At 39.9% G+C, this 23,498-nt stretch overlaps 2 long non-coding RNA genes across 2 annotated transcripts; one reads left to right on the forward strand and one right to left on the reverse strand.

The window, feature by feature from the left end:
- The first annotated feature begins 150 nt into the window (after positions 1 to 150).
- On the forward strand, positions 151 to 17,786 carry LOC136257537 (uncharacterized). Its single transcript, XR_010702058.1, has 4 exons — positions 151 to 322; positions 16,005 to 16,123; positions 16,749 to 16,800; positions 17,531 to 17,786. It is a non-coding gene; the product is annotated as an uncharacterized lncRNA (long non-coding RNA).
- On the reverse strand, positions 8,259 to 13,963 carry LOC136257538 (uncharacterized). Its single transcript, XR_010702059.1, has 2 exons — positions 13,721 to 13,963; positions 8,259 to 9,323 (listed from the first exon to the last, which is right to left on the reverse strand). It is a non-coding gene; the product is annotated as an uncharacterized lncRNA (long non-coding RNA).
- Positions 17,787 to 23,498: the final 5,712 nt, after the last annotated feature.

The following is a 23,498-nucleotide window of genomic DNA, read 5'->3' on the forward strand; positions in this document are numbered from 1 at the left end:
CACAATATACAGCTACAAAAAACAAATGGACAAAAATACAAGCGCTAAAATTATTATACACACAATAGAATTAGCTATAGCTACTAGCTAGGTTGCTACACTGTTAAAAATGGGTTGTGCCTGACACACGCATATCGTGTGGTAGCCACACGCCCACCTGCTCACACGTGCCAGTGTGACGGTCACGCGATTCAATTTTGTGTGGCTGCCACACGAGTCCGTGTGCGGTACCCAGTCTTGCGTGTGGCTGGTACACAGAAGATGGTGTGAACTGGAGGGATGATTCTGGACCAGTTCGAAAGTGGAGCAATCACTGTGAGAGGTATGTTTCAATGTATGTGCTGGGTTGCACACTTTATACACGTGCACTCCGGAGGCCCAGTGACTCCTTTGCGACACTCCATACCAGTTTTAGTTCCTGTACATATGAAACTATCTTCTTTATGGTAGCCTCGATAGTAGCGACTTTAAACCTTACGCAAATTTCTGTGATTGAACTGACGCGCGCTATTTGGAATCTTGAAAGTTTTTGGAATCACATGGTTAACCTTATAATTACCACAGCTAAAGGTAGTGTATACTACATCACTGCTACACAGGTCCTAATTCCTGCTGAAGTATAGAAAATATGTACGATGATGGCTAGATACTACCTTGTGTGCACTAAACAGCAAAGCTACGGCTTCAGGTTTCACAATGGTTTAGGGCAAAAGTATTGAGTATAAATCTTCCTTAAGTGGAATAACTCACCATGGCGCAAGCATGTTATGTACTTTTCACCTAATAACTTTACTATATCTTTCAGTATGATTCCTTCAATTCGTATTAGCATTAAAAAAATTTCTGAGCGTATATAGAATGTGTATGTTTTTGCCCTCAAAAATTGGTGGATGCATTATTTTGATGATGTAATAAAGTGCTGTGCCTTAGTGCACACAAGGTCTATACTGAGGAACTATAAGGGAGTGTATAAACAGTAGAATGGAATACTGGAATGGTGGAATGGAATTTTTTAAGTTTTTACATCCAAATAAGTACAACTTCTCCCCTTAAGTAAGCAAATAGATAGGAAGTCAGCTCTTTCAGCATGCTTTTTCTAACACTTGTATGACTTAATTATAACTCATTACTTGTCTGAAACTAACTGCCTTAATGAAGGTTCAGTTCAGTGTGCAACGTGGCACTGCCACAATGAACTTTGGCTTAAATTTTGTTTTTCTGACATAATTGTGAAAAACACTCATTGTAAACACTTACAAGATAGTCTTGTTTCACTTTTCCCAAAGATTTTTGCTTAAGCTCCTAGGTTGGTGGTAAACACCTCGTACAGGCTCTACCCTGTGTTCGCCCTCCAGTGTCTAACTGGTAAAGTTGATAATAAATAAATGAATACTTCATTATATAGTGCATGTACTTTTACAATGTATACATGTAATCAGCTAGCAAACTTTTTGTTATTTGGGAACAAGGGTTAAGTCAGGAGTCATCTTGGTATTCTCAATAAACTGCTATTGTGCATGTTTACAACTGACTTTACAGTACATTACATCAGTAAACTTTATCTATGGTGAGGTGAATTATGCTAAAATAGCTGACTTCAATGGGGAATCTTATTTATTTGCTTAGGAGTTGCACTTAACTGGATGTAAAAAATAATATTGAACTTTAAAAATTTCCATTCCAGTATTCCATTCCACTGTTTATACACTCCCGCTATTCAAGCTGAGTATGTGTCTGGGCCAGTCCTTCAAATCCAGGACCCTGCCATTGTCCCACAACTATAATATGCACTACACACATACCCCAACATTCCAATTATACTCACCTATGTTGTAGTTGGACTTCAACCAGCGTACTTTACAAAAGTCTTTATGGTCAGGAGGTCCTACGTAGGTTCCTTGGGTTGATCAGATTGAGGCAGGTCTTGTATGGGAGGAGACAGCAGATAAAACAGTGTGACTAACACCTATACAACATGAGCATCATATCATTTTATATACATTAAAGTGGGCATCCCACATAGCCATTCCCAAGATGAGCAGACAAATGCTTCCATCAACGGTTCAGGAAAGGCTATAAGGCTATATACTTTTGTGGTTTCCTCTAATGTATGGTGAAAACTTTGGTTATAAATAATGTGTTAGGCATTTGAATGATTAGCAAGTAATCCAATACTACAAAACAAATAAATTAATATTTGTGACCGCCTCAGCAAAAACCAGACTTGTTCGCACAATTAAAAAAATATTTTTTATTCACTCAGCATTATTAGCAGTGTCCAAGGAATGGATAACCAAGATTTCAGTCTTCTGTGGTGTGTAGTTTTGAAATTATAGCACTAGGCAGTAGGAAGAGCAAGATAATCGATTTGTACAGCGACTATACTGAAAATAAACTACAGGCGCTTACATTCACAGTCATAACTCCCGTTTGGATTAGTCTACAACATTGCAATTTGGCTCACAATGTTCACCATGGATCAGCACATCAGCCAAGGTATAGTGTTCGCCCTGTAGACACTTGCGCATATGGATATAAAAGTGGTTTAGTAGAAGAAACGATGACAATCTTGTTTACGTTTACCGCATCGTAAACAAACACACGTGACACGCATACCGTTGAAGCTACAGAAACGAAATAAAGATTTTCAAACTCTCCATGAGCAGGCGAATAAGATGATATATAGGTTTAATCGACTTGAGTCTTCCTTCTTCAAATACTGGCCCGATAAAAACTTGCGTATTTTTCTTTGTAGCATGCGTAATTTTACGAATTATTTTTAAATTTCATTTTTCTCAATACGCATGCTTGTGCGAACAAGTCGGGTTTTTGCTGAGACGGTCACATTTTTGAGGGTTCAGCTCAATGCGTACATACAGTATACCATAATTACTATGCATCAATCGATTGATGTGATGATAATATGTACAGATCTGAGACAGCCATGGACCTTACTATATAGTAACTGGGCAGATATATAGAGTTATGTATACTCTGATATAATTGTTGAGTGTTGTAGTTTGCCAATGGTCGAAGCTAAATTAACCATTTTAGATAGCTGTTGTGATGTTGAAGGTGTCAGGCAAACTCCAGTTAGGGCCAGGCAATAAAAGATTATTTTTCAAAACAGGAGAGGAACATGCTTAGGCCTGCAAGGTACAGACTTAATCTATTTATCCCTGTAATGCATCTATCAATGTATTGCTCCACTACCCCTCCCTTCGGGCATATATGGGGCTATAGTGGGCACAACCTAGTGGGCACAACCGAATGTTAAATGCCCCATGGTAGGGCAAACATTGTGTCAAATCCCCACCCATTGGCTCCAGTTGCAACATGGGGATTTACTCGGGATTTGACATAGCGTAGAAAAAATACTTGGGTGCTTAATGAATGATTGTCCCCCATAGTGGAGCAGCAGTTTCATGTCAATTCCCCTTGTAAAGCCCCACTTACATCCAAGGGGGGTGGTGGGGCAACACATTGGTAGGTGCATAATGAGTTTGCATCATAAACCTTGTGTTAAAATTTAGTCTGTCTTGCTTTTTTCATGCTTATAGCAGCTAATGTGCTTATTCTCAAACAAGGACTGGAGAAACTACAAATTGTCTTCTACCTTTATCTATCAGTTGGTTATAAAATTTCCCTTGCTGTTGTAACTTGTTTACTATTATGTTATGCTATAACCGTTAGTCCCTCCTTTATATGTCTCCTAGCAATGAATATTGTTATGTCAGCAATGTAGCATATAGGTGAGAACCACAAAACAAGTCAAGTAATATATTACAAAATTGGTCATCAACTGCTACCAACTTCAGTATGCTGAATAAATAAGATGGTAGCCTCGACTTTGTCACTATCCCCGGTTCTTATTTTCACGTGAAACATCACACAAGATATCATGGGTCTCTAAATAGCGTAGAAACCTTGTTGACCCATTCTAACTAATACTTAACATTTTACTGCTTCCACATCCTCCATTTCATAAGATTAGGCCACACATACTCAGTGACCTCAGTGTACATTCTTTCAGTGAAGCATTTTTCACACCTCAGTGACAAATGATCAGGTGAGATTCTTTTATGCCCATTTGTATACATAGTGGGTAAGGCATGTGTGCATTCTTTCAGTGAAGCATTTTTCACACCTCAGTGAAAAATGATCAGGTGAGATTCTTTTACACCCATTTGTATACATAGTGGGTGAGGCATGTGTGTAGTATAGGGCAAGTATAATTATAATGTTTGTTCTTGCAGCAACTTAGCCATGTCAACTTAATTATTAACCAGACATAGACTGATTAAAGTAAATTTTCATAAATAAAATTATCAAACTAGAAATAAACCCTGAACACAAACTGCCGATGTATTTCACTTCTGCTCATCTGCAAATACAAATGTCTAATCAAAACATTGTTGCAAACTAGCCATGTTGCTTCGTCTCCTTACTTTAACTTTGTTATTTCTATATTCCTTTTGTGTTGATTCAATATCATACAGTGTGATAGTACTGTAGGGACCACAAAGGTTTGGATGTGGCCTATGAAAAAACGTCACCCAAATTCAGCCTCAATTTTCCCAGACAAACGATGAGGCAGTATTGGTTAGGTAAAACTAAGCCCAAACAAGCTTTCAGATTGAGCTGAAACGCTTTCATCAAGTTGCTATGAAATTTTTAAGACAAGGTTTAAATTTATTAAATGGAATTCTCTCTTGACTGACTGACTGAGTAACTGACTGACTGATGCTTTCAGGCAAGTGTAATTCAATAATGGCTAAAGCTACAGGGTTGATGTTTCACTGTTTGACATTGCTTCAGCCCGACAGGTGCCTTTTGGCATACTGCAGTACGTACAAATTAATGCATTCTTCATGGACTTACCATTGTCCTCCTTCGTGTCCCATTCATCTTTGCTCAGTAGCGCATGATGGCTTCCCTTCATAAGGGAAATCATCTATATTATCAGGAGCTCATAAGCCCCACAAGATGCAAAGGAGCATAACACTCTGGATATAGTTGTGTTCTATCTTTTGTTAATCAAACATGTCCTTACAAAGAGAGCAGTTATGTTAACAGGTGCTAGCAGTTAATATGCAGCCATACGGTGTCAGTAATACTGGTAGGATAATTAAAAGAATGATTTCAACATATGTATAGCTCTGTTTCTGGTCCTCCACAGCACAGACAGCTTACAAAAGGAGTGTATAAACAGTGGAATGGACTACTGGAATGGACTACTGGAATGGTGGAATACTGGAATGGTGAAATGGAATTTTTTAAAGGTCAATATCAGTTTTTACATCCAAATAAGTATAACCCCTCCCATTAAGTAAGCAAATAAATAGGATTCCACTTGAAGTCAGCTCTTTTAGCATAATCCACCTCACCATAGACAAAGTTTACCAATATATTGTACTGCAAGTCAGTTATGAGCATGCACAATAGCAGTTTATTGGGAATACCAAGAAGACTCCTTGTTCCCAAATGATAAAGAAGTTAGCTAGCTAGCTGATTACATGAATGCATTGTAAAAGTACATTCACTGTATAATGAAGTATTCATTTATTTATTATCAACTTTACCAGTTAGGCACTGGAGGGTGAACACAGAAGGCAGAACCTGTACGAGGTGTTTACCACTAACCTAGGAGCCTAAGCAAAAATCTTTTGGTAAAGTGAAATTGGACTATCTTGTAAGCGTTTACAATGAGTCTTTTCTACAATTATGTCAGAAAAAAAAATTTGAGCCAAAGTTCGTTGTGGCAGTGCCACAGTGCACACTGAACTGAACCTTCATTGAGACAGTTAGTTTCAGACAAGTATTAAAGTATTGAGTTATAAGTCATACAAGTGCTGTGGTGAGGAAAAGTATGTTAAATGAGCTGACTTCAATGAGGAATCCTATTGTTTGCTTACTTAATGGGAGGAGTTGTACTTATTTGGATGTAAAAACTGATATTTAACTTTAAAAAATTCCATTCCACCATTCCAGTATTCCACCATTCCAGTATTCCAGTAGTCCATTCCACTGTTTATACACTCCCGAACTATAATAACAGCCTGGTTACCAGAGTGCTTGGGTGTTAAATTATGGGATATTCTATTTTATGTTTTAAAAGATACAGGAACCGGCCCTAAAGGCATGCCCATTCAGCACACTGTAACACTATGCTAAGATATGTTCTATTTAAAAGGTTTTGCCTATACCTACACCTACAAACAGAACCTACAGAACAGAATAGAGCGAAGGGAGCCTAGGTAAATTACGAACAGTGGACACCCTGGACTCAGCAAGTACGTGGTCAGCTGGAACAGGGAATGCAGGGTGTCCAGAGCTTGACATCTGGAGCTACGGATACACATGATTGAAGACTTGAGCAATAACTAACCAATTCTTCTTTATATTAACTGTTTGGGAGGCTCCCCTATGAGTCTTTTGCAATAAAGCTCACTAGAGTCCCCAGTAAGAGAAGAGAAACGCAAATAAGAGAAAACGAAAAGGACACAACCTGTGCAGGCCCAGTACACAAGGCCTGTGATATATCTACAGTGTATATATTGGCTTGAAAGTGAGCCATGCAAATGGGCTAATGTACTGGTATATTATTAATTGGCTCAAAACAGTATCATATAGAGAATTTTTTGACTGAAGCTTTAAGACTACAGCTTCTCATTTTGTTGTGAGTTAAGTATAATCTATTTTCAACTTTTCTTCAAGATTATACACTTTCGTAATCTCTAAAATCTGTAACAAGCTGTAAGCTCAATTTCATTCTTATTTTTGTGTATACAGTAAGTATGTTGTAAATTTCTAGAGCAAAGTACTTCTATAGGTTCAGTAAAGCATGATATGTCATATGCAAGCCCTATTGTTGGCTTCCAAGCCAATGTTTGGAAATATTCTGGCCCTTCTTAGGCTCCACATCATTGTTGACAAGTGTAGTCCACCAGCCAGATATATTTCAACCAGGTGCATACTATGTAGCCAGCCAAAGACTAGATGTAGGGTGTGTTACTGGTTTCTGAAATCGGTTTATGAACAATTGTGTGTGGTGTGGGTATGGCGCTAACTGGGCTAGTAACATTTCTCATGTCAATGTTTCTCACATTAAGAAAAGTAATAAGAATTTTTATATGCATTATAGATGGTACAGAAATGGATAATTATCTGCTCTTTAGGGATCTCAAACTCTATACTCCATTATCGGTTGGAAAATGTTAAAGTATGCTGATTACTGCTCGGCAGTATTGAAATTCGGTATTAGTAACAGGAAAATATTGCGGTATATCGGTATATAGTTAGCTTGTTATTGTAACTATTGCATCATTTCTTGAGCTTAGTATGGAGTGATATGCATCCTAAAAACCAACAATATAAGTACAAGTAGGCATGTGTTGTAATGTGACAAGCTCAAGTTTTTGTTTAGGGAATATCTGCTAAACTGTCAACAAATAAACAGCAAAGGTTGGGTTAAAATCAGTCCTATACTGGTATTCATTAAGGTTATGGGTTACCAGATAAATAATTTTGTAGGCGCTTTGCTTATAGTTCTGTTTTAACCGTTTTTCATGGAAGAACATACTAAAAATGTGTGGTATATTAATGTACAAGTGATACCATAAGTAGTGCTCCTTCCTCATAATTGCAATAACCCCAACAACACTGGGCATGTGTAGCTGCCAATCGCGGCTACCAGTTCATATACACTATGAAAACCACAACACACACATACAACTAGCAAGCTCGCTGGCATACTTACAACAGCAAAATTGTGCACCATAGCCTTAAATAATACAAGTCAGCATATGTAGCCTAAGAGGGTGGGGGGCCTGCACAGTGTAATTAATTTAGGAATCACTGTGCCCAAGTGAGACCAAGGGAAAAAACCAGACAAGCAGATTTTTTTTTTTTTTATCTGCCTGCCCAGAAAAAACCATGTGCATACCACCCCCAAAAACTGCATGAAAACAACTGCGTGCAAAACAAAGTCCATTCTCTTGACCGCCATCCCTGCCTTTCGTCATGGTCTACCAATAAGTCAGGAAAATCACAGTGGGAGGGTGAGTGGGAGGTAGCCTACACTTGGAAATGACAGCATAGAATTGAGAACACATGTTCACACATACCATATATATACCCCCTTGCATGTGCACTTGCATTGTGTATTCCAGAAAGAGGTTATTTTCCGTCTAATTCGCAATGCTCAACCGACAGAAAATACACTACTTTATAGCAAATGCAACTATTATTTGACAATCAACAATGAACTGAAAATAATTACAGGAATCAAGCACATACCCTACCTGTACTTGTTACCAGTGTCATAGTCCTAAGTTTTTGGTGACTGATAGTCGGTTTTCCAGTGTATCTTGGACATACCCATCCTTCGCGTTCTCAGATTTCCAGCGACCATGACGCTTAAAGATCCTGTCAGGGATACCGGCTCCTGCTGCAGCTGTGGCTCCTCCTGATCGGAGGCTGTGTGGGCTGAATTCCACTGGTGGGAAACCCAAGTCCTTCAGCTTATGTTTTAGGAGCTCAGAGAACCTTGTGTAAGAGAGGTTGCCTGTTGGTCTAAGTGCTTGTGCCTTTCCGCTTGTAATTCCCCGAAATAGGAAACCTTCACTGCCCGGGGTGATTCCCGCCTTCTCCATGTACATCTCCCAACATGGCCACTGGACAGTGTGCGGGGCCTGCTCTAGCGATGACCACTTCATCACCTTGTCTAAGTTGGTCACCCTTGCTCTCTGTGATCCTTATCTTCAAGTGGCTAGAATTCAGTTCTATATCACATAGGCGTATGGTAGCCAACTCACTGTATCGGAAGAAGCCGGCAAAGCCAATTAAACACATAGTTGCCAGTCGAATGTTGGCTAGGGATTTGTCTGTTAGGGCATCCTCTGCAATGATTTTCAACATATCTGCAGTAAATGGAGCCTTTTTGGTGGTAGGTTTGGCTAATGATCTCTTGAGCCTATCTAACACTGATCGGACAAACGGATCTGCTGTACGTGATGGCAGCCCGGCCAAGGAATGATGAGCCCAGGCTATTCCATTTACTACTTCCTCTGTTGCCGCTCTTGAAGCCTTAGTCTGTCCCAGGTGCTGTAGGTAAAAGGCCACGTGAGTGGCTGTAGCAGGAAAAATTGGCAAATTGTATTCTGCTGCCCAGATCTTCCACCTTCTAAAGGCCCCCAGGTATTTGGTCGTGGTGGAGCTGGCCTTAGATCGTAGAACTGTTGATGGTAGTGCTTTGGCAAGGTCCTGGAGCTTGTGGTCCCTTAGATTCCTTAAGAGAGACCAGTGACCTGATGTCAATACATCTATAAAATAAATACAAAGTTAACAAATCTGTGTTGAACAAGCATGTGAGTCCAACCTAACACAAACTGATACTCAGTACTCAGACTGGTAAAGCACACCCCAGTACTCAGACTGGTAAAGCACACCCCAGTACTCAGACTGGTAAATCACACCCCAGTACTCAGACTGGTAAAAAGCCACCCAGTATTCGGACTGGTAAAAAGCCACCCCAGTACTCAGACTGGTAAATCACACCCCAGTACTCAGACTGGTAAATCACACCCCAGTACTCAGACTGGTAAATCACACCCCAGTACTAAGACTGGTAAAAAGCCACCCAGTACTCGGACTGGTAAAAAGCCACCTCAGTACTCAGACTGGTAAATCACACCCCAGTACTCAGACTGGTAAAAAACCACCTCAGTACTCAGACTGTTAAAAAGCCACCCTAGTACTCAGACTGGTAAATCACACCCCAGTACTCAGACTGGTAAATCACACCCCAGTACTCAGACTGGTAAAAAACCACCTCAGTACTCAGACTGTTAAAAAGCCACCCCGGTACTCAGACTGGTAAATCACACCCCAGTACTCAGGCTGGTAAAAAGCCACCCCAGTATCAGACTGGTAAAAATGCCACCCCTGGTGAATAACTTCCCAGCACTCTGGCTGGTAAATGTACACCCCTGGAGTAGTCTGGCTGGTAATTATACCCCAGTACTCAGGACTACAGTGCCCAGACTGGTAAGCCACAAGCACATCAGGTGAGCCATGACTCCCATACCCTGACTGGTAACACATAATTATATCTGAGTATACCTGACTGAGAGGGTGTGTGGCCAGTGTTTGGAGTGGTTTCAGTATCTAGCGTCCAGTCTAATTGCAAGTAGATCTGTATTTGGTGGCCCTTTAAATAAGTTGTCACCTGACCTACCAGGGACAAGTGAACATTCGGATTTGTCTATCACTACTACCTCCGTTATAAATGGGGCTGGGCGGCAGCTATCTGGGAATAGCATAGGCCAGAACGGAGATGATAACCACCGTGGAACTATCAGGGTACCATGGGCACCCGTTTGGATAGCATGTTTTATAGCTCAGGGTAACAGATAGGGAGGTGGGCAAAGCCAGTTGCACTCATTTGACCAGTCACATGTGAAGGCATCAACCGCCTCAGAGCCTGGGTTCCAGTAACGTGAGTTAAAGCGGGGAAGCTGGGTATTATAGAAGCTAGCGAAGCGGTCTATGGAGTGTGGTTCCCAAAGAGAGTCGAATCTAGCAAAGAGTGCTGGATCAACCCCCAGTCGTCATAGTCAATTATACGGCTGAGCGAGTCTGTTTGCTCATTTTGGGTCCTTGGAATCCATTCTGGTTCAATTCGGATTTGACCACCTAAGGCTGCTGAAAATATTGCCAAGGCCTCTGTTTGTAAGTCTGGCTTCCGGCTGCCTGTTTGAAGGATCCGCACCACCATCCTTACTGCAGAAGGGGTGTGCCATATGCCCTGTCCATTGAAAGTATCTAACTATTGGAGCCAAAAGGAGATTTCCTCCTGCACTGGGTCAGTTATAGGAAGGTATTGACACCAGAACTGCCGCATATTCAGCAGTGCATACATGCTTCTAGTCATCAGGCGGGTCACTGGGCCCATGGCAATAGACATAGAGATCATTTTACCTGTAATACTAGCAAGGGACTTGGCTTTAATTTGAGTGCTATTGGTAGCTACTTGCAACTGAGTTTTCAGTGAGTACAATTTGTCTTGGGGGACAGAGATTTGGCCTACTCCTAAATCTAAGTTGAAGCCTAGCCATTTTAGTTCAGGGTTGGGGCTGAATGTTCAACTAGACCGGCTTTGGCTAAGTCCTCTCTAACTTGTTGGCTAGCCCGTAAGCCTTTCGCTCGCCAATATTTTACTAGTGGTCGCAATAGTTTGGTGAATGCATAGCATGCAGTAGACAGGCCAAATGGCAGCACGTTAAATATGTAAAATGTTGGTTTTCCATCAGCTACCCACTGGAACCCTAGGAACTTCCTATGTGGTTGGTAAATATCAATGTGATGGTAGCCAGACTTAAGTCAAAGGAAAACATAAAGTCACCTTTCTGAAACATAAGCATAGCTATACGAAGGTCTCATATTTATGTTTGTCCTGCCACAAAAATTGGTTTAGGTAACGAAGATTAATAACAAGGCGGAGTTTTCCTTGTCCATTGTCCACTACTGACAGGGGGCTACAAATATGGGGTTAGTGGTCAACCTGCTGGATACACCAGTTGTGTTCCAGTTCTGAGAGGGCCCCGTTGACGAAACCAGCATTGGATAAAACAGATTGTTGGTTAGGTTTACAAAACTGATCAGGCACTGAGCGGAGGGGCAGTTTATAACCATCCCTGATGCAGCTTAAGATCCAGGGGGCTGGGTCTAGTTCTTTTTCCCAAAAAGAAAGGCTAGATTTTAGTCTACCTTGGACATCCTCTATTTGACCTGTACCCTCTTCTACTTCCCAGCACCTGATCAAAAGTGGGTCCCACTCCCTTTCTTCATGCAAAGCAAGGGTGCCTACTGGGCTACCGGTAGCATTGTCTTTAGAGGGTACTTTGACAAACCCCTGGTCTGACTCAATGACACAATTGTGACCGGGTCTCCGAAAACAGGGCATGTGGGCACAAACTACACCCATCGCTCTACAGGTAATATCTCTGTACTGGAAAAGTATATTTCCATTCTGTAACTTGCATCATGATGCCAATTAAATGCTTACTAAGAGCTGAAAATTCTAATGCCATAGCAGAATGGTACAAAACGTTATGAGTGATGAAAGTGTGAAAAAATAGGCTAAAATCATGTGCCCACATGCCCTATTATCGCAGGCCCGGTCACAATTAGTGTTGAATACCCACAGGACCTGCTAAGACCATTGTGGTGACCTTCACTTACAGTGTTAACAACACTCTGCCTGTCACTGTCACACACATGAGTCATGCACTCTTTCATACTATTAACACAACTATGGTTCAAAGGATACTCTTTGGCTGGTGGGCGACGGTTTGGGCAGTTTGCCCTGATTTGTCCCAGCTGGTCACACTGGTAACATGGTCCTCTTTGCTTCCTGTTTGGCATCATCCTTGATGGGGGTACCTGGTAGTTGTTGGGTGGGCCATACCCTTGAAACTCTGGGTATTCCTGGTAGCTCCTCTGTGGTGGCCCATACTCTTCATACCTCCTCTGAGGGTAACCATAATCCCTATGGCCTCCTGGAAACCTCTTTGGTTCCTGTGTGTTGGCAGTCGCTTTCCGCCGCTTCTTAACTCCAGCTGATCTATCCGAGGAGTCCATCTTTCTATTATTCTCCTCATCATCCGCAAAGCTGTATCCGATGTACTCTGCCACCGCGTCCCAGCCATTTTCCGCCTGGTCCGCAAGGCGGATGTGTTTCTGCCTTTCCGCTAGGGATGACACACCTTCTTGGAGCTCTTTGATAGCTTTCTCCAGTATGGGTTTCTCCTTCTCCGGTGGGGCTAATTTTTCCAGCTGATGCCACGTGGTCTTGGACATCGGCATTGAATCGATATTGCTCTTCGTGGCCCTTCCGTTGAAACTGCAAGGGGCGATCCCTCTTGATTTGCTTGAGTGTTCGTTCTGTAGCCTCCTCCTGACTCTCCTTGGTCGACTCAAGGTCCACTTCGAACTTTCGCAGCTTCTCCTCTAGCGTTTGTTGGGATTTCAACTGGGCATCTTTGAAGGTGTCGAATGATGCTAGGAGAGCGTCGAGTTTCTGATCAGTTGACAGAGACATAATATCGCACTAGAAAGGTAGCCTACACTTGGAAATGACAGCATAGAATTGAGAACACATGTTCACACATACCATATATATATACCCCCTTGTACGTGCCAGGCACGTGCACTTGCATTGTGTATTCCAGAAAGAGGTTATTTTCCATCTAATTCGCACTGCTCAACCGACAGAAAATACACATACACTCAACAAGGGAAGCGCTTGTACAGAAATGCAGGCACTAAACAGTGAAACTGTTGATTGCTATTCATCAAAAACCAGGTTTCATGGGAAGCCACATTGTGATATTTAGTATTAATAAGCTATTACTTAGTGATTTCTAGGTCCCCACGAACGAATTGAGTTGTTATCAAATTGTAACAGCACCGTTGTGGACTTGCGGTATTTCCGTAGCAGAACTAATCGCCATTATCCTTGAAAGATACAATAACTAACCAGCCTCTAGTCAGTTTTCCCACAAAGTCTCCATGACAGGACCTAGATAGTATAACCACCCATTGACACTGCCATAAAAGATTAGTACTAGTTGGCTAACAGCTGCTATTTTTGATGAATAATAACCACATTAAGCAGTAGCACTAATTTTACTTTCCTCGGTAAATTATTAACACTCACTTTGTATGATTCCTCCGCTATTATAGCATGGCTATGCAACACTTTGAAATTAACAACCTTCTCACTAACACCTGCTCGAGTTTCTATGGTGCCACTATTGCATCATCATCATCGCGCATCGAAAAATAATAACCTACAGTATTATTAAGTGCCTAACCCGTAACCTTAATATACCGGTATTTGGTTATCAAAGGCTGTCACAGTATGATAATCGGTTATGATAATTTATCACCATAAACGGTATTACCGATATATCGCAGAGCACTATTGCTGATGCTTTGACATTAGTAGGAGGTGATGTTTGAGAAAGTTCATAGCTTTGTTGGCAGTGTTGGTATTGTGGTCTGACCATGACAGAGATTTATTGAGCTCTATACTTATGCTGGTTAGTTGTCCCCAAGATTGTTCTATAGAGGCAGTAATTGACATCAATAGGGTGTTTGGATCTAGTACCGTATAGCTGGTAATTTTTGAAAGGTTTTTATTTTCGAATATTTCGAAGAGGCCCTTCTCTTCGAAAATAAATTGCCACTCCAGTTGTTCTTCGAAAATAAATTCCCACAAGTGAAAGCAGCGATCCAACTTTTGGCGATTCGCTTGTGTGTTCCTCGAGTTTTAGCTCAGTAGACTCACTCATTTAATTAGCTATAGTTATTTTTGTACATTGCCATTTTTTTTGTTCATCACCAATGATGGTTTCTCTCTCTCTCTTACTGATGATAATGGGTAAACTGTATCATTACTGTGCCAATATCTAGAAAAAAGGTGATCCAGAATGGGAATTGATGTCATTTGCTCAGAATCAGTATGGAGATAGCTAGATATGATCGAGTGCGATTGAGCTAGTGAATTTACTCCACTCGAGACTCCCTCGGTCTTCTCTCCAGTGCACAGGGATGGAAATTATTCATCAGTAAGTCAGATTTTGGCAAACCTTCACGCATCTTCATATTGTGACACAAATTTCGAAATCCATCCAGACTTCGAAATATGCACTCTTCGAAATTAAAATCCTTCAAAATTCAGATTTAGCTTGTGCGAAATTTTCTGTTTCGAAAATAACCAGCTATACGGTATATCTAAGGACATGCAGTGCAATTAAATCTCATCTGCCAAGAGAGTGCCACTGAGCAAGGATATTCAGGTCCTTTTGAAGCAAAATAGAGAACTGTTAAATGTAATTCACAGCTACTAACATGTATAGCAGGTAAATCACCGGTAGAATTATATAGTCACTTCAGAGAACCAGCCTCACTATTACTAAAGGATTAGTACTTTACCTTTTAGAGTGATAGAGAAATACTTTTGCATCACAATTAAACTGAACTTTAAAGCTGAGCATTAATACAACTATCACTATCATCACGATAACAATATCACAATATCACTACCAGTTACAGACACTCATAAATAATCCTGTTACGCTCCACATATCTGCTTTTCTTACACTCCATTAGTAAAAACAATTATGTACTACAGTTGTAATTTTTGTGGTGAGGACTTTTTACAGTTTCTTCAACTTTAATACCATATAGCCGGAAAGTTTGGAGCAAGGAAACATTGGCGAATTTGTCGAGATAGGATTTTGGCAAGAACAAAGTTTGGTGAATTTGTTGAGCTAATAATACAGATTTTTATTGGACAGACGATTTGGCGGATTTTAGTTCGGCGAAACGATTTGGCAGATTTTAGTTTGGTGAAACGATTTGATGGATTTTAGTTTGGCGAAACGTCATTCACTCGCCAAATTCACCGGCTATGCGGTACTATCCATGTTTTTGACTTAGCACAGACCTGTGTAATATAATTATCCCGATAGTACAATTGTATACTACCATTATCACAATAATAATATTGTTATTCACTATCACAATGATCGATAGACACAACTATTGCTCAGCTCTACTGAACTCGATGGTTTTAAACACAATGCTGTGTATTGGGCATTAAATAGAACCTTTGAGTGAACAATTTCTAGCATGCCTATAAATATTAACATTTAGCATGTTTTGGCATGTTATCAATCTGTTCAGTGTAAAAGTAGGGATTTTCCAGGGCCATGTTATAGAACTGTCATTCGTATCTCTGTTTGCTATCTATTATTGCTTGGACCCCTTCAACGCAGTTATACACTGTTATGTATAGCATAGATACATGTATAATGTACATACACACAGCCTGTACACCGAATCTTCACATCTCAAGTTGTTCATCTTTTCGAGTGATCCTCTGGTGGTACATTATAGTCATTGGAGGTGTGGTCACTGTGCTTTGTTTTCTGTAGGAGAACCAATGGTTATCAGAGCAGCCATAGAAGATGGTTGGTAAGGTTGGAGTCTTTAATGGCGAGACAAGACACAAAGGGCAGAAATTTCATGAAACCCAGAATGGTACATGCCACTTGTGAGTTATTTTTGTGGCTTAAAGTTCAGTTTGGTTGTTCAGTGCATCAAATGAGTGTAGGAATAATTTGTGTGTGTTGGGGGGTCATGTATGTGAATGGCACACTGTGTTCACCTTTGCCAACTAATATTGTCAAAATCTGGTTCCTCTATTTTCCAAACTCATTGGACCCCGAGTGCATTCAAATAATCGAAACGTTTGGGTAAATGAAGCCCCATTTGTTTACCTGCCCTAATACAATGCACACTTTAGACAAAATACTCTAATACAACAGTCATTTCTACTGTTTTATTTTTTATAGTACTATTTGGCTCAGTCAATCGATGGCCGATAATGGAGGGACCCCTGTATTTAGCTATTTGATAATATCATTTGATTGTTGTCATCAATAATTTTGTGTGGCTTCGCTTCGTCTCAGTTATGACCAGTGCATCACTTCAACACTCCCACATGCTGGAATCTAGTGTATGGTTTAATGTACATCCCAACTGAATATGTACATTTATTTGCCAGGCTAGTCTTTTTGTACCAGCTCATAATTTAAATTACTAAGGGTATTTCCTTTCATAATGATCTCTTGTTTGTGCAATCTTTAAATCATAATTTAAGATGTGTAAATTTATAGGAAACTCATATAAGATCCTTCATGTTACAGTTTGAGGAGAAATCATGAACAGGTAACTAGCAATACTTCTTGAGTGCATGTATATATGTGACCAGATCTGCGAAAACCCGACATAATAGTGCAAGCCTAATTTTCCAGTATAAAGAATTGAAAACAATGGGTGAAATATTTGTGTATTATTGAAAAAATTCTGTAAATTTTTTGAATGCCTCTTTCTTAGTGAAGGAAGGGAGTAACAATAATAACCTGGATATCATCTTATTCGCCTACTCAAGAGGAGTTGGAAAATCTTTGTTTCACTCCAGTAGACCCATGCAAGGGTACGCAAGTTATGAGAGTTTGTTTACATCACATCGAAGCGATCGTACGCGATTGATTTTTCTTCATGAATTTTACCTTTCTATGCAGTGAAGAAGGGTGATAGAAGGACAAACTTACCCAGTACATGATTCCCCTATCCATGGCAAACATGATGGTGAAAAGTTCAGCCCAGTACGTCAATCCGTTCGTGAGTTACAACCGTTTTAGTGAGCTAGCACCTGTAATTTATTTCCCTATGCTTGCTGTACAAATCAATTTTTCTGTTGTTGCTACTTTGTAGGGCTGTAACTCCGAAAGTTATTGACATATGACGCTGAAACTTTGCCAGAGGGTACACTTGGCTAAGTAGATTATAAATATTTAATAAACAGGTATTCAAAAAATGCGCTATTGTGTGGGGTTTTTGCAGATCTGGTCACATGTTTGTAATGATGTTAATGTGCACCATATTATTCCTACAGATTCCAATCGTGCGACCTTAGAAAGGAAACAGGTCAGAAAAGCTCTCATAGAACAAGTGTCCATTCACTCAAAGAACACTCAAGTAGAACAAAACATTAAAGTTTGTGTATGGTGATGTAATTGAATGTGTAAAGATTTAGGTCATCAATATCGTACTGAAGTATGGTTCATTTAATGTTCTTATTCTGTGTAATGTGTATACCATGCAAAATTTTCTAAACATATTTTGACAAAATTCTGTATTGCGGTACATGATACAGTATTCAAGAAGTCATCTATGCATGAATGTGTTGAAGGATGCTGTTATATTGATTTCCTGGTGGAGCTTGGTCTTAATCTTGCATGTGTGCCATATACAGGAGCCTACTGTAGCTGATCACCTTTGAGGCAAAGATTTAACCAAGGTCAACATATGCATTTCTCATGTGAGAATTACAGTTAGCCTAGCAGTAAAGATTGAGATACTCTAATAGAACAGTCACATATTGAGAAGGGGACTTCCATACAACCAACTTTGATGACTCATAACTTAAGATTTGAAAAGAGTGTTGACTGAAATTTGGTCAGTATGGTGAGCAACAACATAGTTTAGTGGATGGAAAATTTTTCAGATTAATATATTTTTTAAGCACTGAGTTATGGCAAGGTTATGGTCTTTCGAGTTTATAGCATTGGATGTGTAGTGTGTGTATCGTTCTATATGTCTCTGTGTGCGTCCGTTGTCTGCAATGTAGGTCTGTATTGCATGTACTGTATCTGTTGATGAGGTGGGACCTCAGGTGACCACACGAGACATGGTACCTATAGAAGGAATTAATATCTTTTGGACCAAGTGTCCTACAGACCTTCAGCACTAATAAAAGTCTTGTTCCCAAAATTTGCCCACACTGACTTGTAGCACCTGATAGCCCATTGTTTCACTAGGTAGGCATGACCACATGTATATTATGGTTACAGTGGACCAGTCATCTTTGGGACAAAAATTTTTGGTCTTAATAGGTTGCTTTAGACAAGTGAATTAGTGTGTTAGTATTGGGAATTTGAAGCTGGCTTTTTTGGAAAGGTGGCCTTTCTATACAGGTGGCAATTATGACAGGTTCCACTGTAGTTTTCAAGTGTGGGTGTGTATTATATGCACGTACAGACTTTTCCCCCAGCAAAGTAGAGTAGTAAAATTGTCAATTTACTACCAACATCAAAGTCATTTATTAATTATATACATTCCTTTTACCACATCAAAGGATATTTAAACAAGGTAGAGCAGTGCAGCACCACTCTACTGCTCTTTAGGGAATACCCTGCACGCACATGTGTAGTGTGTGTCATATTTATTAATAGTTGCATACACTGCATGTTCACAAATAGTTCACCTTTTAACTAGATGATGTGTTTCGTAACTTTGGTTCTGCAACTTTGCATAGTACATTGGTGAAGTATGTTTTCACACAGAAGACACGTGGGTAACAAGCATACATTTATACAATAGTACTGTACCTGTTCTTGTGCACGATTGACTTTAGTAAGTTGTTGAGAAGATACCCAGCAGTGAAAGGAAAATGTGAAGCACATGAAATGGTGAGAATAAACTTGGTTTAAAATCACGCATATTAAATTGTGCTTGTATTTTTGATTGTTGACCAACACTTTGACCAGTGACTAGGGCTGGGACGAAGCTTCGAATGCTTCGTGGGTTCGAAGGTTAAGTAAATTTCGAATTATAAAAGTATCCTTCGAAGCTTTGTAATGCACTCATAGTATACGAAAGAATTACAAATAAACGTGGTTATCGTTATTGCAGCTGCTTATCCTCTTGTGTGATCAATGTTCGTCTCTTCGCGATTGATCTTCATGTGCCACGCCCACTTTTAAACCATCGAAGTTCAGCTTACTACCATAGTTGCAGCCTTAAAACACCTTATAAAGTGATAGATAATGCATGGAAAGTGCACTTTTAGCCATTTCTCGGTGTTTACCTGTGCATGATTGTAGTATAGCGGACACGCCCATTTGCAATCGATCGATCGTGTCATTCAGTACTGCTGCTTTGCACTTTACAAATGCTTACAAACTTATTAAATAGGTTTAGAAAGATAAAACCTAAGAAGGATGTGCATAAATACAAGAAAACCTGTAACTTGAAAGCTAACACCGAAGCTTCGAATGTTCGAACATTTTATTAGCAAGTATTCGAAGGTAAATTTCAATATTCGTCCCAGCCCTACTTTTTTTTTTTTTTTTTACAAATTAATGACATAAGATAGGGTCTGCAACGTGAAAAATCGATATCCTCCAAGCAACTACCTAACTATTGTCATGAGTTAGGCTAAGTGTAACTTGAATAACACCAGCGTGGCAGCCAAGTTTGTCACTTTCTTCTGGTATAAAACGATACAAATGTCTTAAAATCACGTGATTTTTCGCTGCAGCGGTTCGTAGGGTTCTTCGTATGCCACGATATTCACTCTCAACATTGTTCAAGTAGTCTATCATCAACTCAAAGTATTGGTGGTTTGATTTTATTGGTCAGTTTCTGGTGGCAGCACGATCTGTGCAGCTTTTTGACGACAGACAAAATGTTTCTTCCTCTGGAGCACAGGACAAGCAGAGCAGCAACTGCGCCGTGGGTCAGCAATGACCAGTACTAGGTAAAGTACCTGCATGCGGAGTATGGTTATAATTGAAGCTTGTTAGCCATCTATATGCTGAAATTCGGCCAAAATGACGCAATTTTTGCAAACAAATACCAGAATGGTTGATACATCAGTGAGACAGTCTCCAACAGCAAGGATACGAAGCTTATAAACACCTAACAATATGGCTATCTCGCCCAGTAAACGCATAGAGCAATCCTGCGCATGAAATAGGCACTCACGTGATTGAAATTCAAATTGCGGTGTCACAGTGATATATGTTTCCTCGGGTAACGTGTTTCCCGCACACATATCCCTAGGGATCCGTGTTTCCCCGCACACAAATCACTAGGGATCCGTGTTTCCCACCAAAAGCTGTCAGTGATATGTGTTTCCAGTAGCGATTTTTTTAATATTTCACATATCCCTAGGGATTCGTGTTTCCCCGCACATATATCACCAGGGATCCGTGTTTCCCACTAAGATATAGCAGTAACTCCAAGGTCCTATGGCTAGTTTGCAAACAGTACGCGATCCAACCATTCAGTAGATATATTGCTATCTAGCTAATAGACACCCATGCATATTGCATGTATATAGCTATAGTTAGCTAACTAGTTATATAGCTACTATATAAGCTAATACAACAATTATACTAGCTAGCTATACTAATAATCAGAACTATAGTCATTTAAAATAAACTTTGTTGCTCTTCTCTGGACCTGCTCAATAAGTGTGATGTCCTTGACAGGGGCGGATCTAGGATTTATAAAGGGGGGGGCTAACTCAAGGTACTAATCTCTTGGGTAGAAGTGTGCAAAGCACACTTCCCAGCACAAGCATACTGGAACTAGAGGGGGTGCCCCCCCCCGAATTTTGAAAATAGATGCTAAAATACTGCAATTTGGAGACATTCCCACATAAAATTCATAATATTTTCTGCCTGTAGATTATATATACTGCCTTTAGATTATAGGTATGGCTCTCTGAAGCATTTTGCTAATGGAAAAGTTTGGGTAGGTACAGACAACCAAGTACATGATGCACCCCTCTCACAATTGCACAACACTGAATAGGTGCATGTTAGAATAATAGTGTTGAAAGTGGAAAATTTTGAAATTTGAACAATACAAGATAGAATCTGAGAGCATTTTCAATGGAAATTGTGTACCTGAATTAAGTATTGCCATACATATTAACTACACAAGTGGATGAATGAAGCCCTTTAAACAGACCAATACACTTCATTGTATGTATACTATAGGTGTAGGCAGATTTGGAAAAATTTCATAACAGAACCAACTACATGTTTCCAGTGAATGTTCTATTAGAGTAGTTAGCTGACTGCTCTATTAGAGTATCTCGATCTTGTACACCTCCAATGCTGATCCAGGTCCTTGTCAGGGGCGGATCCAGAGTCTGGAAAGAGGGGGGGGCACCTTGCTGAAAAAGTTGAAGAGCAAAAAGAAAAAAAAAAAAAAGGTCACAACAATAATAGCTAGTTATCCTTTACCAAATATATTATATCACGTATGTTATGTAAAATGAAATCCTATTTATAGCTTCATAAGTAAGTTGCACTGCCTCATAAACATTGTGACAGCTTTATTAGAGTAATTGACTGCTCTATTAGAGTATCTAGATCTCGTATGCAATTTCTTGAAGGGGGGGGGGGGGGACATTTGCCCCAAATGCCCCATCCTGGATCCGCCATTGCTTGTTGCATAAACTTTAGCATAAATCCACTGATAATACCTTGGAAAGGTGTTTATAAAGTGGTTTTATGAGTATTTGTATTATTAGTGATCATATAATTATGCTAAGACAAAACAAAGTCTTTGAGCAGGCTGTTTTTAAAGTCTTTGAGCAGGCTGTAGGGCCAGGTGTCCTACAGACCTTCAGCACTTGTGCTGTAAAGCATTAATAAATAAACTAGTGTCCATTTGGTTCTATTTGGGGTACTTAGAGATAATGAGTTACTCTCTAGAATTCCTATTCCTATGGATATAATTACATGAAAGTAACAAGGAGAAGACATCCTGACCACCTGGTAGACTCCTGTAAGAGTTTGAGCGTAAACCGGATGGCTGCAGGTTCGAGGCTACCTAGGTCCAGTCATGGATTTTTTCTCCTTTCTCCAACTTTTCAAACACACCTTAAGTAGCTAAAGTCTTTGAGCAGGCTGTAGGACCAGGTGTCCTACAGACCTTCAGCACTTGTGCTGTATAAAGCATTAATAAATAAATAAAAAATAAATAAATTTCATTATAATTCTCAGCATATTGATCAAGTAAAGCCTAAATATGAAGGGAGGCTTCAGCCCCCAAAGCCCCCTCCCCCTGGATCCGCCCCTGCTTGATATGGTTAGGTTTCCAAATCACTGAACCGTATATAACTTGCGATCTCACTAAGGAAATATACAAAGTTCTCTTGGCTGTCACTGTTTGATGTTTGCTAAAGCTGCGATGGAGCAGTGCTGTCCTAGCATTCTGTAGGTCTTAGGGATTATATTTTTGTAGTGTTGATCCCAAGATAGGTCTGATGATATTATAATTCCGAGATTTTTATGTGAACTATTTGTTAAAACCTGTGTGTCAGCTATTTTGTAATTAGTGATGACTTTTGCATTAATATAAGTGGACACTCTTTTTTGGATTAAAGGACATATTATATCTCGTACTCCATGTACAAAGTTGCTGAGTCTAAATCATTTTGAAATAGTGAAATATCTCCAGGACTACAAACAGTATTATAAATCTTGGTGTCGTCAATGAATAGCTAGTAAAGTTTTACTGATGGTAACACAAGATGGTAAATCATTCATGTAAATAATGAAGAGTAGGGGTCCCAAAATACTCCCTTGGGGAACCCCAGATAGAACCGGCAAGGGGGTAGATAATGACTGACTGCATGCCAAAACTGTAGCTACATTGATTATAGTTATACATAGCTGCAATCACATGATTTACTCTATATAGCTAGAGATAGTATTTTATTGTATATAGCTACATGTACTTGTAGCTACTGTTTTATTAAACTGATGCTATAGCTACATAGCCAAATCACAGCACAGTTTAGCAGTTATAGTTGAATGCCAGTGAATGGCTTGATTTCCTCCATCAACATGTATAATTATAGTATTAGTTGTATAGGTATGGCTAGCTATGATTATTAAAAGTGCATGCGCGCCTATAGCTATGCTATAACACTACGTACGTTGCACATGACTTTAAAAAGGGGAAACATATTACCCGGAGAAACACATCACTGTGACTTGTAGGTCGCTAGCGAGTTAGTGATATGTGTGCGGGGAAACACGGATCCCTAGGGATATGTG

This window comes from Dysidea avara, chromosome 6 (genome assembly GCF_963678975.1).
Source record: "Dysidea avara chromosome 6, odDysAvar1.4, whole genome shotgun sequence".
In the NCBI taxonomy this organism is placed as follows: Eukaryota; Metazoa; Porifera; class Demospongiae; order Dictyoceratida; family Dysideidae; genus Dysidea; species Dysidea avara.